The sequence below is a fragment of the Paroedura picta genome, chromosome 7, assembly GCF_049243985.1.
Source record: "Paroedura picta isolate Pp20150507F chromosome 7, Ppicta_v3.0, whole genome shotgun sequence".
Lineage (NCBI taxonomy): Eukaryota > Metazoa > Chordata > Lepidosauria > Squamata > Gekkonidae > Paroedura > Paroedura picta.
Genome location: NC_135375.1, coordinates 79,370,198 through 79,384,606, shown reverse-complemented (window position 1 = coordinate 79,384,606; position 14,409 = coordinate 79,370,198). Strand labels below are relative to the sequence as shown.

Below are 14,409 nucleotides of genomic sequence, written 5' to 3'. Positions count from 1 at the left end.
TAATATTAAAGCAATATATGATGCCCTCTTTAGTGTCCTCAAATTTTAATGCAACAAATCACTTTCTATTTTCAGATGGCAGGTCCCGATCCACCAAATTTAGACACAGGTGCTTCTCCAACATGTTTTTCAAGCTTCAATAACATTCTGAGAGCAAAGCTCATCTGCAGGCAGCAGTAGGAACAATGTCATTTTGAGAGAGATCACCATGCTGACTTGGGGTGAAAGTAAGTGAAGAGTTTTGGTAACAAAGCTATTGAAATGATAACATCCATCCTCGGATTCAAGCTCTTCCCTTCTCATGCCAGTTTTAGCAGAAAGCTTCTTTCACTCCTGACCTTGCAGGAGAGAAATGTGTACGGAAACTGCTTCACGTGCGTAAGGTCCTTGGCTGCACTGGTAACTTTATACACAAACCCTATAAATAAGTATCTACTTTCAGCTGTGCATTCAAACATGGGCAGTCACTACAGCCCTCATTCACACAATTCATCTCCAGCCACTCCTTGTTGCCCACTATTATATCTGGATTCCGGGGGGAAGCATCAAATGGGCACAACTCTGATTCTGCTGTGGAAGCTGAAACAAAAGCAGGTTCTGTTGCTACCATGCTAGTCAGTGAATTCTGCCCTCTGCCACTGGGATGTTATTAAATCTCAAGGTGTTTTTGCCTGGGGGACTAATAAGTTATTTTACCATGAAATGCATCACTTGTTAATGCCTAGGAGAGGGCCATTTAGTTGAACATACATTATGGCCCACATAGCTTTTTAATTTAGAGAAATGTGAAGAGATATGTCACTTGTGGAAAAAGCCCATGCCTATAAAAAGAAAAAACTTCTTGACATTTCATGTGGGGTGCAGCTCAAACACTGCGGAAAATAATCTACATGATCATGGGATTTAAAAAAAATAACTCTGGTCACCTACTCCACAATATTTTCGTTTTGTTCTCAAGTTACAGCAAGGCAATCTGTGCTCTTTAAAAAAAATGGGGGGGGGGGAGGATTAAAAAACCATTCCATTCTAGTATGCAAATGTCAGAAAGTTAGACAAGAACAAATGACTAGATAGACTAGCATCTTATGTAATAATAAAAAACTGTAGTCATTATGAATCCTGCTACAATCCAGTTTAACCTCCCAAGTGACATTTAGACAAGGCTACATACATTTTAATTTGGACAGGTTCTTTGGGGTAACATTTCCTTCTTTCCCCTAAAGGAACCATGGAATTTTCATGTATCAAGTGTTCTGAGCCTCATATTTAAATCTCAGTGGAAAGATGGTATTTCCAGTAGTCTCCTGTATTTATTAGTATGCTGCCAAGAACAGATTTATTGCTGACTCAGCATAAAGTATCCTGTGGAATGATTAAGAAAAATCAAGATCTCTGATTAGGAGCAAAAAAGAACACCTGACTTGTATAGGCTGGAGTCTACAAGGTTTTTGTTCTATGTAGCTGCCCTGTTTGAAAAAGGAAGCTGGGTGTCTGACAGTTTAAGCTCTTAGAAATTCATCTTTGTAATAAATAAATAGCACATTAATGCTTAAGACTGAAAATCACCAATCTCCTGTGCAGTTGCTTCTCTGACAACATGACAGGGGTCTCATTTTTACTGACAATTCTGGCTAAATGGGAAGGCCACAAACACAGATGCCACAGTTAAGGAGCCATGTCTGGATGTTACTACTGCGCAGGTTAACCGAGCTTTCTGACTCTGTTGTCTGTAAAGATAAAACACACTGGTCTTACACTGACCTTACTACTGCAAAATTATTCTGTCGCACCTAAGAGTGTGAGCCTGAAGATTGTCCTCCATCTTACATTTAAGGGGTGTGTATGAGGAGACTTCCATGTCAACATGAGATGCTAGAAAAAACATTTATTTCAGAGAGAAGGTGCATGAATGCAGATTCTCTTCCTGAAACTCACTGCACTTATGACTTTTCTTCAAAAACAAAGTATGTATGATCCTTTCAACATTCCAGGTGCATATATTTTAACATACATACGTATGACTGGAAGGAATGCTTGTATTCCTTTAATGTTCTTTTAAAGGTAACAAAAGGTAGCATATCTTTGCTGTACCCTGTCCATGATAATTTACTTTTAAAACATAAAAGTGTACAGTCCACACATTTTCTTAAAATTTGACTGGAATAAATCCAAAAGGCAGTGAAGATCAGTCAACACTTAAAAGTACCAATAAATAATCTGTGCATTGTGTTTCTACCAATTGCAGTTTCAGAACACTTTCCTCAAACAGGAACTCTGTAGCCTCATCTGGATGTTTCCAATGAATGCGTAACTGATAAGGTCATACTTTTCCACAAGAGGTTTCCATACCTAGGAGTTAAGTCAGCAATCAAATATTTCATTTATTTCATGTAGAGACGTGAAAGGTATTGCATGAACATTTTGAAGTTTATTGATTCAACTATTTTGGATATGATCATCTAAAGAGACAGTTAAGAATCACAAACAATCCTGATTTCATTCACCACCCACTCCTCCACTTTTTCTGTACGTTGAATGGATAAGAAAGTACAAATTCTGAAACAGCTTACAAACACAGTCCATAGGCATACAACAGCAGTACAACAAAATCAGCTTCAGTTGATATGCCATGGTTGTCCCTCCAAAAGCATAATCTGGCTGCCGTTATGCAAGCTGTGATTACTTCCAGGTTAGATTATTGTAACACACTTTACACGGGGTTGCATTTGAAAATGAACTGAAAAATTGAACTCAGTCAAAATGAAGCAGCCAGGCAGGCTACTGTCAGCAGTGGGATACAGAGCTCTGCACTGGCTGCCCATCTCGGCATAATTCAAAGTGATGTTTCTTACCTCTACAGCCCTCAATGTATTGGGGCCAGATTACCCAAAGGACCTCCCTTTTCTAGCCTGTTCAGACTGCCAGTTAAGATCTGCTTCACAGCTCTTTCTGTGCTCCTGCCCTGAGAGATGAGGCAAGTAGCAACTAGAGATAGGGCTTTATCAGTAGTGGTACCTCATTTGTGGAATGTACTTCCCCTTTGAGGATCACCTGGTGCCTATGTTGCTTTCTTTTAGACTCTGGGCCAAAATAATTCTCTTTATCCAGGCTTTTAATTATAGGATTGTTTTTTTAAATACTATTTTGCATGGAAACATGACCTATGTTTTTATGTTTTCTTTTTTAAAGTGCTAGATTTTGATTAATATCTTTTAATGTTTTGCTTGTATTATCTTTATTTTGTAAGCCACCTTGGGGCAGGTTCCTGAAGAAGTAGTATAAAAATATTCTAATGACCAAAATGCATACAAAACCATTTTCTTACACTATCCCCCTCCCCCTTTCCTTGATATGTGTCTTTAATGCATAATATACAGCTTCTGAATTCAGGGCTGATTAAATAAAAGTCTGAATAAATGCTTCTCATTCTAAAATTACATGCCAGCATGGTCCTGGCATGAAAAGAAGGCACCTCCATGCACATTCCATATGAGCGTTTCCACACTGGGAACTTTGCTGTCCCAGCTCCTGTGCAGGAGCACAAATCCAGGGCCAACAAGGTACACCAGGCCAAATGTTCTCCCGTGCGGGAGCAGGAGGATGCAGGGCAACCTGCCCCAACTCAAACTCCAGACTGCAGCCCAGTGCAAATCCTCCGGTGCAGTGCAAATCCTCCATTTGGTCAGCGTGTGTCTGATTTCCCTGTTAAATGCAGATCACTGACCTACATCCCTAGCCATTTGATGGGATCCAGGCTTTTAGGATGAGGGCAGGAGGTACCACAAGACTGTGCAGTGGGAAAGAGAAAATGAGAAAGCCTCATGGCATTAAGCATAAAGCCACTTGCAGTCTGATTTTTTTTTAAGACAAAGGATTCATAGGATACATTTATAATGCAATTTCTTACTGAACTGGAAGGGCCAACAACCAACCACAAGAAACTAATCACCTATCATTACAAAGGGGGGAAAAAAATCAACACACGTTATGCTATTCTTTATTAGGAAACAGTCAGGTCTAAGGATTTCTGAACATTACACAGCAAGCAGATTTTACAACCCAGACAGACTTATATGACACATTTATTTTAAAACCAAAATCCCCTTCTAGACTGAGGAGTATTGTAAGAATGTCAACGGGGCAGGAAACCTAGCCACAGCAATTCTGAAGGCTGAAGAATTTTAATTTTAAGCATTAAAAAGCCATTTTAAATTGAAATACAGGATGTAAGTTAATAAAATCTAAAACAAGCAGAAGGCTGCCAATTTTAGAACAGAAACAGCAATGAATTACTCTGGAGTAACCAAATGCAAGGAAGTAATAACAGAATAAATCTGTTTTCCCAGTGACCTCCTCCCCTTTCTTTTAACCTTCCTGTCTTTCCGTTATGTTCTACATATTCCTATTCAAATACCTTACAGTGATGGTAACATGGTGGTAGCATACTTGTCTTCTGGGGAATTTGCCAGTTTGAGCAACGCCTTATGTACTAAACCTATTTCCAGAATAATGTCAGTTAACGGGTTGCAAATTATGAAGTACAATAGGAACTGAAAAAATCAGCATGGAAACGACTTTCAGAGAAGCCCACAAGCAAAAAAGAGCCATCCTGTCTGTTCACAGGATTTGGTAATGCTGATAAAATACCTGGTTCTGCTCTCTTGGCTAGCACACTTTGACAGACCTGCTTTCCAGGCACTGGCGTCATCTTTGCAGGTAAAGGACTTTGCATTTTGCATTCCAGTAGTGAAAACTGATGTTTTGCAATAACATTTGAGAAAGGTGGCAATTAAAAGTATGAAATGAGGACAAAACATCCTTCATATTGAATAAATTAAATCAAAAGGTGAATCCAAGCATTACCAAGCTGAAAACAGCCAGTGGAATGTTTTAAGAAATCTATATATCTGAGTGTACAAATTACTAACTTTTTGTTAAAGCGTTAATGTGTTGATTATACTTTCATTCATCCCTGAGGAATTACCGCCAATATTCTTTGCTGTATCCACTAGAGATTTTCTCAACAATTGCTTACAAGTAAGCTCTTGAAAACAGAATAATCCGATATTATGAAGACAAGTAAAAAAATTTATGCATTTCAGGAACTTTAACAGGTACTCACCCCTAAGAAGTTGCCTCAACCAGAATAGCTGAAAAGAGACCAGAAAGATAAAGTGCACATCTATAAGTTTTATGATTGTGGGGATGTGCTTCTGGATGCATATTTGCAGCTATAATTAAAAGCCATGTTTGTGCCAACTTTTGAGCAGGTTGACTTTAAAATAACTAAGTCCCTTTCTCTATATGGGGACAGGCTTGTATAGCTTCTCCACTGCTGTTTCTGCTGATGCTGATTCCCTGTAGTTTCCCTGGCATTCCCCAACAGTAGCCAACTTGCCACTCATGGCAGGTATTGTTTTTTTTAAGCCCGAAAGTGGATTTTTTTTATGGCAATATGATGTTACAACAATCTGCATTATTCCCCAGCTCTCATGAAAAAACACTGTCTCTAGTCTAGCCACTTTTGTTGCGAAGATGTAAGAGAAAGGCATCTTTCTGCAATAAAAGGGACTAGAAATTTACAAAAAAAATGAAAGCTAAGCATTCACAGAAAATAATATACTGATTGTTATGTTACATCAACAATATTAATTTTCCAATTTTAAAAAGAAAAAAAGTGATCAGGGAAATGGCAGCTACCCAGGCTATGCTACAATCTTTTGCAATGCAATAAGTGGGAAAAAACACTTCCCAATAGTATGGAACCCAGGGCAAGTAACCCATGTGGAAATGGTTTAGGAATTATTCTACTAATGTTGTAACATTGGCCTTCAAATTTACAGCAAGAAATACTGGTCTCAACAAAGTTCAAAGTTCTAGTCTCTACTTGACAATGGACTACAACTAGGATGAGTTTTGTCTACTGAAAAGAAGCTGGAAAAAAATGCAAGTATAAAACCTCAGAGCAATTTGACACACAGAACATTATATTGTAAGTGGACCAGTAAGTAGATAAGGGGGAAAAAATCAAAGCCTACCTCTAAAAATGAGAAAACTACTTCACAAAGCATAGGCTCTGCTTCTTTTTATGTACGAAAAAAGAAGGAAAAATTCCAAATTAATATTAGCCTTTTAGGCTTTCAGCCTTCAGGATATTCCCGAACTAAAAAGAATGTTAGTAGGTAATAAATTTACCTAAGGGCAATGTACACAAAGAGATGAAAAGAAACAAGAGAGGGAATAATAAATGTACTTCAAAAGAATAAGAGTCTAACTTTAGTGTAGCAAACTACTAGGATGAAAATCTGGAGAGACTACAAATTTTATTCTCAGTATGATACGAAGTCTGGCCCAAAAAGTGACAAAGGCGAAGTCTGTGGATATGTGAAACAAATTAAAAGTGGTGCTCTGAATCTATACTAGGAGTTCTGTAGAACCACTGGTTAGTTCTAGGCAAAGGCCAGTATTACAATTACTCCGCACTAAGCATATAAGTGAATAAGCAAAGTGTGGTTAACACACCAAGTTTTAATGTCCCATTTCAATTTATAATTCCGGTGGCATACCGTAACTTTTTATTTAAAAAAAAGATTAACAGTCACACTTTACACAGTTGCAAATAGCACACAGACCTTAAAGCAGCGGAAAAGATATACAGATTTGATGTAGATTAGAGTATTAAGGGAGCCACAGACACACACAAAAAAGCTGTAAAAATAATTTTGTCTGGGAATATGGGGACAGAGAAGGTTGTGCTGAATGAGCTACTTCAGGGTACTTCTAAAATCCCACCAAAGTTCCCTCTGCCCAACATGCCTTATGGCTGCTACAAAAGAGGCTGTAAACAGTAAGGTATCCTCAGGCATCACAAGAGGCCACATGGGAGAACGCATTCAGCAGAACATTTCTTTTGCAGTTGTTTGGTACTTGCATTAATGATCTCCTCTCTACGGATCTTGCGCTTGGCTTCATTTAAGCAAAGCATACAGAATTTAAAGACACTGCAAAGAAGGGTAACTCATTCAGTTCTATTTTTCCCTCCTCTCCAAAATTTCACAGCTATGGGACCTTTGCACCCAACGCTGCCCTCTTTGTTTCAGTATCAGTTGTGTTTTCTTCTTCTTCCTCCCATAGTACAAAGCTCTCACTGAAATGTTCTACTGGCAGCAAATAGAAATGGCATGATTTCCTATGGGGAAAAAAAGATAACTGAGGAGTGTTGAAATTGACAACGGATGAAAGGATTTCTATTGGAAGTCACTGTATTTATTATTAACTGGCCAAAGAACAGCATTTTAAATGAACAATCGGGAGCCTTGCAAGAACTTGCAGGAGGCATCTCATTTCTCCCTGTATCCCATTCCCCCTCTATTTCCTCTCCTCTTCTGGTGGGGGAGGACTAGAAATAAAATTTGGGAGTGGTCAGAATAAAAGAGGAGGAAAAGAAAGTAAGTGAGCTGGCCAACAGACTGAGTTCCTTACATCATCATGACACAGAATATTGTTTTCAGAAGAGACAGAATATATTGTACTAGATCAATCTCTATCAAAAACATACAATGCTAACTAAAAAGGCCAATTGTATTGTGTGCAGTTTATAAAATAATACCTGAAAAGTTCCTGTAGAAATTATGTGGGTAAACCCAAACAGTGTTTACACTGCCCTGCTGAAAACCCATGGAGAACTGTGCCCTCATGCTTTTATTTGTTCACAGTTAATGGCTAGATTCCCATATATGACAAAACCAAGGATTATTTTTTCAATTGTGGCTACTTTTTGAAACTGGGCTTCAGTTTACAAGCAATCATCAGATTCTGGACAAATGCTGGTTTTCTTAATATTAGTTCTCAACCAGGTATCACTGCAGCCAGAGAGTATGCAAAGTCAAAGCTGGGGAACAAGTCAGGACTGTCAGGATACCTACATAACTACTGGTTTCACATTATATGCTTAAGACTGTAGTCAATAAGTCAACTTCAGAACACGCTTTCAATTTTTGGTTTGATGAACTATAGTTTGCCTATATTTAGAGATTCACCTTCAAAGACTGCAAGAGGCATCTATACTTTGGTTTTCTTTTCCTTATCCCCTTCCTACATGGCAAAGATGTTAAATGGATTGGGATTCTGTATTTATTGGGATTCTGAATTGGAAAACTGCATTTATTAGAACCATATTTCAGATGGTCAGGGAGATTTTGTGTTCAAATAACCATTTCCCAATTTATCCAGGACCTTCTACCATCAAGTGAGGGACAGGGCAAGAGTAACCCTAAGGGCCAATTCTCAAGCTCAATCTTCGATGTCCCGTCAATCATGCTCTGTCCAATTCACCCATCTTTGTAGGTAGCTTCACTTCACTTTGCCTTTTGAAACAGTGTCATAAGTAGTGCCATGCTTAAAATGAGATTTCTCCTCCCATACTTGAACCCCCCAAAATAACAAACTGCACAACCTAAAGATTGATGCTGCAAACTGTTAATAAATAGTGCTGGGACTTCAATCGTCTATCTCATCAGCAATTTATTTCCATTACCCCAGCAATCAGTTCTGTAGACCAGAAACAACACGTGCCACCTATTTAAGCACTAGGAGATCATGAAAGAAAAAGGAAATTCTCCAAGGACCTCATAAGATTTGAAATTCATGCACTTCCAAAAATCCTCACCTAACAGGGCAAACATTTAGCAGAACTCAGGAATTTAGGTTAGCTTTTAATTCCCTCAACTTTTTTCCCCCTTTGATTTTTTTATTTAGTGTATCACTTGGGACACAACAATGGCCTATTTCCTCAATACAAGAGATTTGTGGAATTAGCAGACTAACCTGCTCCTTATGTGCAGTTTTATATTCTGAAGCGTTTACACGGCATTTTCCTTAATACTACAGTTGCATATTCATTGCTGTATTTTCCTTTAACTGCTGTCACTTAAATTGTCATGCAGAACAGGGCAAATCAGGGTCAGTTTATGTAAGCGAGATCACTCTGAAGAACTTCATCAGTCTTTATTTCAATGCATTATGCAAAAAACTTGACATTAAGAGAGCCTTAACTGACAGCAAATGAAATCAATCAGCAAATCACTAAGCCATAATAAACTCGCTCAAGTTGTAGATAACCCTTCCTTTTCCAGGCCTTCACCTAAACAGCCCATCAAATGATATCCTTTACACTTTTAAAAGCTGACAATTACCTTACAAAATCTAGCTTTAGTATGGTATAATGTTTCACATAGTTTTTTGACTTTCAAAACTACCTACAAAGGTAGAAAACCCAAGAAAGCCATGATGAAGGGTAGCCATTGGAAGAAGCAGCTTGTTTTAGTGTTAAGAAACTATACAACAGGACATCTTAAAAGACTGGTTTTGGAAAGTCTAGTTCATTCATAAATAAATCCAAGTCATTTCGAAATTCAGTGACAAAGCTGAGACAGCTTTCTGCAAATATGGACTGCCTGAAGTAAGACTTGGGCAAATATGGGGGATTAAACTACCTTTAAGGTGGTTTGAGTTTTCAGCAGGGCCTCTTCCAACTGAGCAGCAATTTGGGTTAAAGCACCTCCCCCAATTAAACATCTCTAAAGAGAAACATTTGAAAGTGAACGTTTTATTGATATAGTATCTTCTGAAGAGAGGGAGTGGAGTTCCTTGAACTCCCAAGCAAACTATTTTATACAAAGTGTTCTGCATGTACAAATGAGATGGTAAAAGAGATCTGTCCCATCGCTACAACTATCAGAAACAAACACTTGGAACTTAATGACAGGTAACTTCCAGCACAGTATTTATTTTATTTTAATTTACTAGCTTCAAAGCCTGGTCCTAAGGACGGGTCCTGAAAGGGTCCCCTCCCCTGGCCCCTGGCCAGGCATCTTAAGGTGGCTTTGGACCGCAGCTTGCAGCCAAATCAAGTGGGGCGGGGGCTGAGCAGCTCATTAGCAGGGCGGGAGGCCCTCGTCAGCAGGCCCAGCCTAGCAGGCCAGGAGGCCCTCGTTAGGAGGCCCTCCACCACGACTCTTTGCCCAGGGCCTCTCCCCTTACTTGCTGCTGGCTCCAGGCACTGAGGAGTCTGAGAACAAAGAGGCTAGAGTTCAGGGCCAGAGGGCGGGAGCCACAGGGGCAGAGCCAATCAGGACAAAGCTGGCTACACCCTGACTGACCCTATTCCAACTTGGACAGTCGGATATGTCCCACCCCCTAGGCTGAAATCAGAAATATATAGAGGAATAACAATGGATAAGGATATTATATACCGCCCCCCTTTGCAACTCACGGCGGTTTACATAGAACATAGTGCTAAGTACAGTGTACAATAACGTAATATAAATACAATTAAATACAAAACTAGTAGCAGTGATTTCATAACAGTTCCAATAACATTTTCATATAACATTTTCAACATTAAATTACAATAATGTTAACCTGTTGACTTCAGTCCCATAGGTTGGTCGAGTTGGGTTCTGTTCATGGGGAGGGGGTTTCTGGGGGGGCCAGCAGATGATGTTGGTTTGGTTGACCTCAGCCAAATGCCTGGTGGAAGAGCTCTGCTTTGCAGGGGGTAGAAGCAGTGAGGCGTAAGTAGTAATCTTATAATTTAAGATTAAGACTTTGGTCACTTACAAAATTTGAAGGAGCACATAACACAAAGCCCACATCAAGTGTTCATAGTAATCAACTTTTCATATTAAGAGTGAAAGACCGGCATGTGAGCTCTTCACCATTCTTTATCAACTAAAATGCCTATCAACATATTTATTCAGCTTTCAAATAGTTTTATGGCAACAATATCATGACAAGTATGCATAGCAACATAAAACACCACAGCAGGAAATTTTTGTTCCTTTGATTTTGGGAGAAAGAAAACACCTTTCTGATTTTTATGTTGATATAGCTAATATACATTTTGCTCAAAAAGTCATGAATGAATACATAAAACCCCATTGAAATGTAAGGATTTTCTCCAATCTGGTTTCATTATATGGTGACCTTGAGTCAAAAAGTTCTCTACATGGGTGCTCGTTTTATTGTTATAAGAATCTCATGAGGTAAAACAGGCTGAGATAGAGTGACTAGCACTCCAAAATCCAACTCTCTACTAGTTTTCCACTGTCAGAAGCAAATCACTCTCTGCCTCCCCCCTCCCAACTTCCCAGAGTCATATGGAAGGGTGGTATAAAAATCTAAATAAATAAACTATTTTGACCCCTAAAAAGCTAAGGTGAGAATCATAGGACCCACGTGGGGGAAAAATGTGTAAGTCATAGAGCAAAATGGGAGAGTGATTGCCTCTCTTCATCCTTGCGCCAGCAGGTAACTGCTTGTATCCAGCCCACTGAAGTTGGTCTTATGATCCTATTGTATCATCTAAAATCCACAGAGGTTAGTGTTTCCCAACAGGCATAAAATACTTGTTTTGGGGCGGGGGAAAAAGAATCAAAGATAAATGAAGATGTGTGTAAGAAAAGAAAAAATACATGGGTGTTTGTGAGCATGAGAGTAAGAGTTGGACAAGTAGAGATATGGTAACAATTGATCAGCAAGAGACAAAGAAAAATAAGGTATTGGTTTTTATATCCTGCTTTTCACTACCCTAAGGAGTCTCAAAGCAGCTTACAATCACCTTCCCTTCCTCTCCCTACAACAGACACCCTGTGAGGTAGCTGAGAGTTGTGAGAGTTCTGACCAGACGTTGATGCTATTTTTTTCAATGTGCGGAAATGCCACTACTCTGCTATAATAATAGTGTTAGAACACAGGCTGGTGACCAAGGCATATACTTCAAGATGTTTAAAGTAAGTTGCTGCTTCCAGTATCAATGAGTAAAAACAAGAGATGATTGGATGGTTGGTTTGGTTCTTTGCCAGAGATTCCCATTTGGAATTGACCACCTTGTCAAAGACCATGAAAAGGGAATTCTGAGGGAGGGGGACCCTGCCCTTGGGGAAAAGCCCCAGCTGAGCCCGAGGGTCTAGATGGATCTGGTTCTCCTATTTCTTTCTTGCTAAATAGGATCTCCAGAATGCTGAGGAATTCAGAAAGAAGCTTAGGAAGATCTGTGAAAAAATGGGACTACATGGTTGTTACAAACAGCTTCTAATCAGATAGTTCCCTCCTCACTTGGGGAAGAAAAGTCTGAAGAATCAGAGTTATCAGAATCCTTAACCATTAGGGGTCTTGGATCTCTAGAGGGATGAAGGGGGAAATAAGAGATCTTGTCATTCTCCTTCTACCTGAACCCAGAATTCTGTTTGAAAGCTGGATATTGCCTCTGAAGGGGAGGGTTTAACTTCCTTTGCATCTTTCACTTGGTCCAGGCCAGCAGGTAAGCATGAGCATTATCCCCCAAGAAATCCAGAGCAGAGGCTTCTGTCATTTCTGAGTCATGGGCAGAGGCAGCAGAGGGGAAAGAGGATAGGTCTCAGCTGAGGGTCAACCCCTCCTGGTCCATACAGAAAGGCCTGCCCATACCACCATTTTTGCTTAACACCCCCCCCCCATGCATCCTATATAGAAACATATGGGGCTGGGGTGACAGGAACTCCTGAAGCTGATTTTGCCTGTCTCACTTTTGAGTTAAGGAGATCATTCCAGAAATAAAGTAGTCCGACACTGTGCCTCAAAGCCATTGGCTGCAGAAGGAGGAAACTGCAGCTCCTACTACAGCAGCCCCTGATACTCCATGGGTCTTGGAGAAATTGGGGATGTTCCTAACACAAAGGGTGGAGTCCCTGTGGTTGATCTATATTTCTGAGGACCTCTCCCTTAGGGGAATTCAGGGAAGAAATGGAGAGGGATTGTGCCTGGGTTATCTATCCATGCCAGCAACCCCGATGGGATGTTGGAGCGCCTGCTACCCAGCCACTTCTACTTCTGAGTAGGAGCACTGAGGCTGCAGTGTGATCCTCCCCACTGAGGCGGGACTTGAAAAGGCAAGAAAAACCCTGCTCAGTCAGCCCCATGCTATGTGACCCCTTTCTCCTTTAAGTTTGCCAGACTTAGCACCCTCGAAATCAGAGGGGGAACTGGGGAGAGGAGACAAAATTCAGAGGGAAATAAACAAACTCACACTAAAAAAGACTGTTGGCTAAAAGGATTGCTGAGTTCATAAAGAAGCTCAGCCAGGGGTGTCTAACAGAGCCAAGCCTGGGTGCTGGGAAGAGAAGCTATTCCCTTGAGGGATCAAAATTGACAGTGACCCTGATTGCCTCCAGGGAAGAGCTACTTCCCATAGATCTAGACCAGTGGTCCCCAACTTTTTTATTACCAGGGAGCGGTGAACGCTTGACAATTTTACTAAGGCCTGGGGGGGTAGTCTTTTGCCGAGGGACTTCGCCGCCCCGTGAGCCCCTGCTCCACTTGCTTTCCCCCCAGTGCCCCTGACTTCCTGCTGTCTGCTGGGAGCGCTGCCAGCAGCAGCTACGCAGTGCCATGCCAAGGGGGAGCCCCAGCAATGGCGGCCACCGGAGAGTACCAAAAGTGAGCCGGTGGCAGAGTGGCAGGGCAGCCCCCGAGGCAGCAGCCGGGGAGAAGGACGAGGAGGAGCCGCTGCCCGGTACCGACTGATCCATGGACCTGTACCCGGACCGGGGGTTGGAGACCGCTGATCTAGAAAGTTCATAAGCAAAGCAACACCTTCATATTTTTCCTTTCCTCAGCCAAACAATTCTATCTGTGCTAGTGACTTGGAAAAGACACACATGGGCACTGCCAAATATCACCAAGTAGAGAGCTACACAGTTGGACATGAAGACGGAAGGCTCTGCCATCACTAGTCATTTAACCTGCAATAGAAGGGACACTCAGACATGAGAGAAAATAAGGCAGTAGAATGGAATGCACTGCTTTGGACTGCAGTGGATTCTAATTATTGACATTCCTTCCCAGGAAACTGCCATGCTACCAGAGAACAAACAAAGCAAGGAAGAAATGTCTATACTTCAAATAGGGTTGCCAGCTACCAGATGGGGCCTGGAGTTAACTAGGAATTAGATCCTACCTCCAGACTACAGAATTAAGTTTCCCGGGACAAAATGGCAGCTTTGGAGAGTGATTTCTGTGGCATCAAATCCCTGTTGAGCTCACTCCTCTAAGTCTGCTCTCCGCAGGTTACACCACAAATCTCAAAGAATTTCTCACCCCAGAGTTGACAAACCTAAGAGAGAAGCTCTGTTTGACAACTTGGCTACTACATTCTTTTGGCTTGGTTCATGATGCAAAAGTAATGTACAAATCATGCACAGACTACTCACAATACCAATTTAACAGGAAAAATCACATTTAAAAGACTCTAGGTGAACCAGTTAACTGTCCTCCAATATTGTTCCAAAGCCCTGATGATGAAAACCTGGGTTTTCAGAACTACAGTTTGAATGGAAAATAATGAGTTCTGCCACCTTTTTGCCTTCAAAA

General features: G+C 40.7%; 1 protein-coding gene across 9 annotated transcripts in view; it reads right to left on the bottom strand.

Moving 5' to 3' along the window:
- The window catches only part of CCDC171 (coiled-coil domain containing 171), a 164,363-nt gene that overhangs the window by 27,982 nt on the left and 121,972 nt on the right, over positions 1–14,409 (bottom strand). The gene's annotated exons all lie outside the window — the stretch shown is intronic.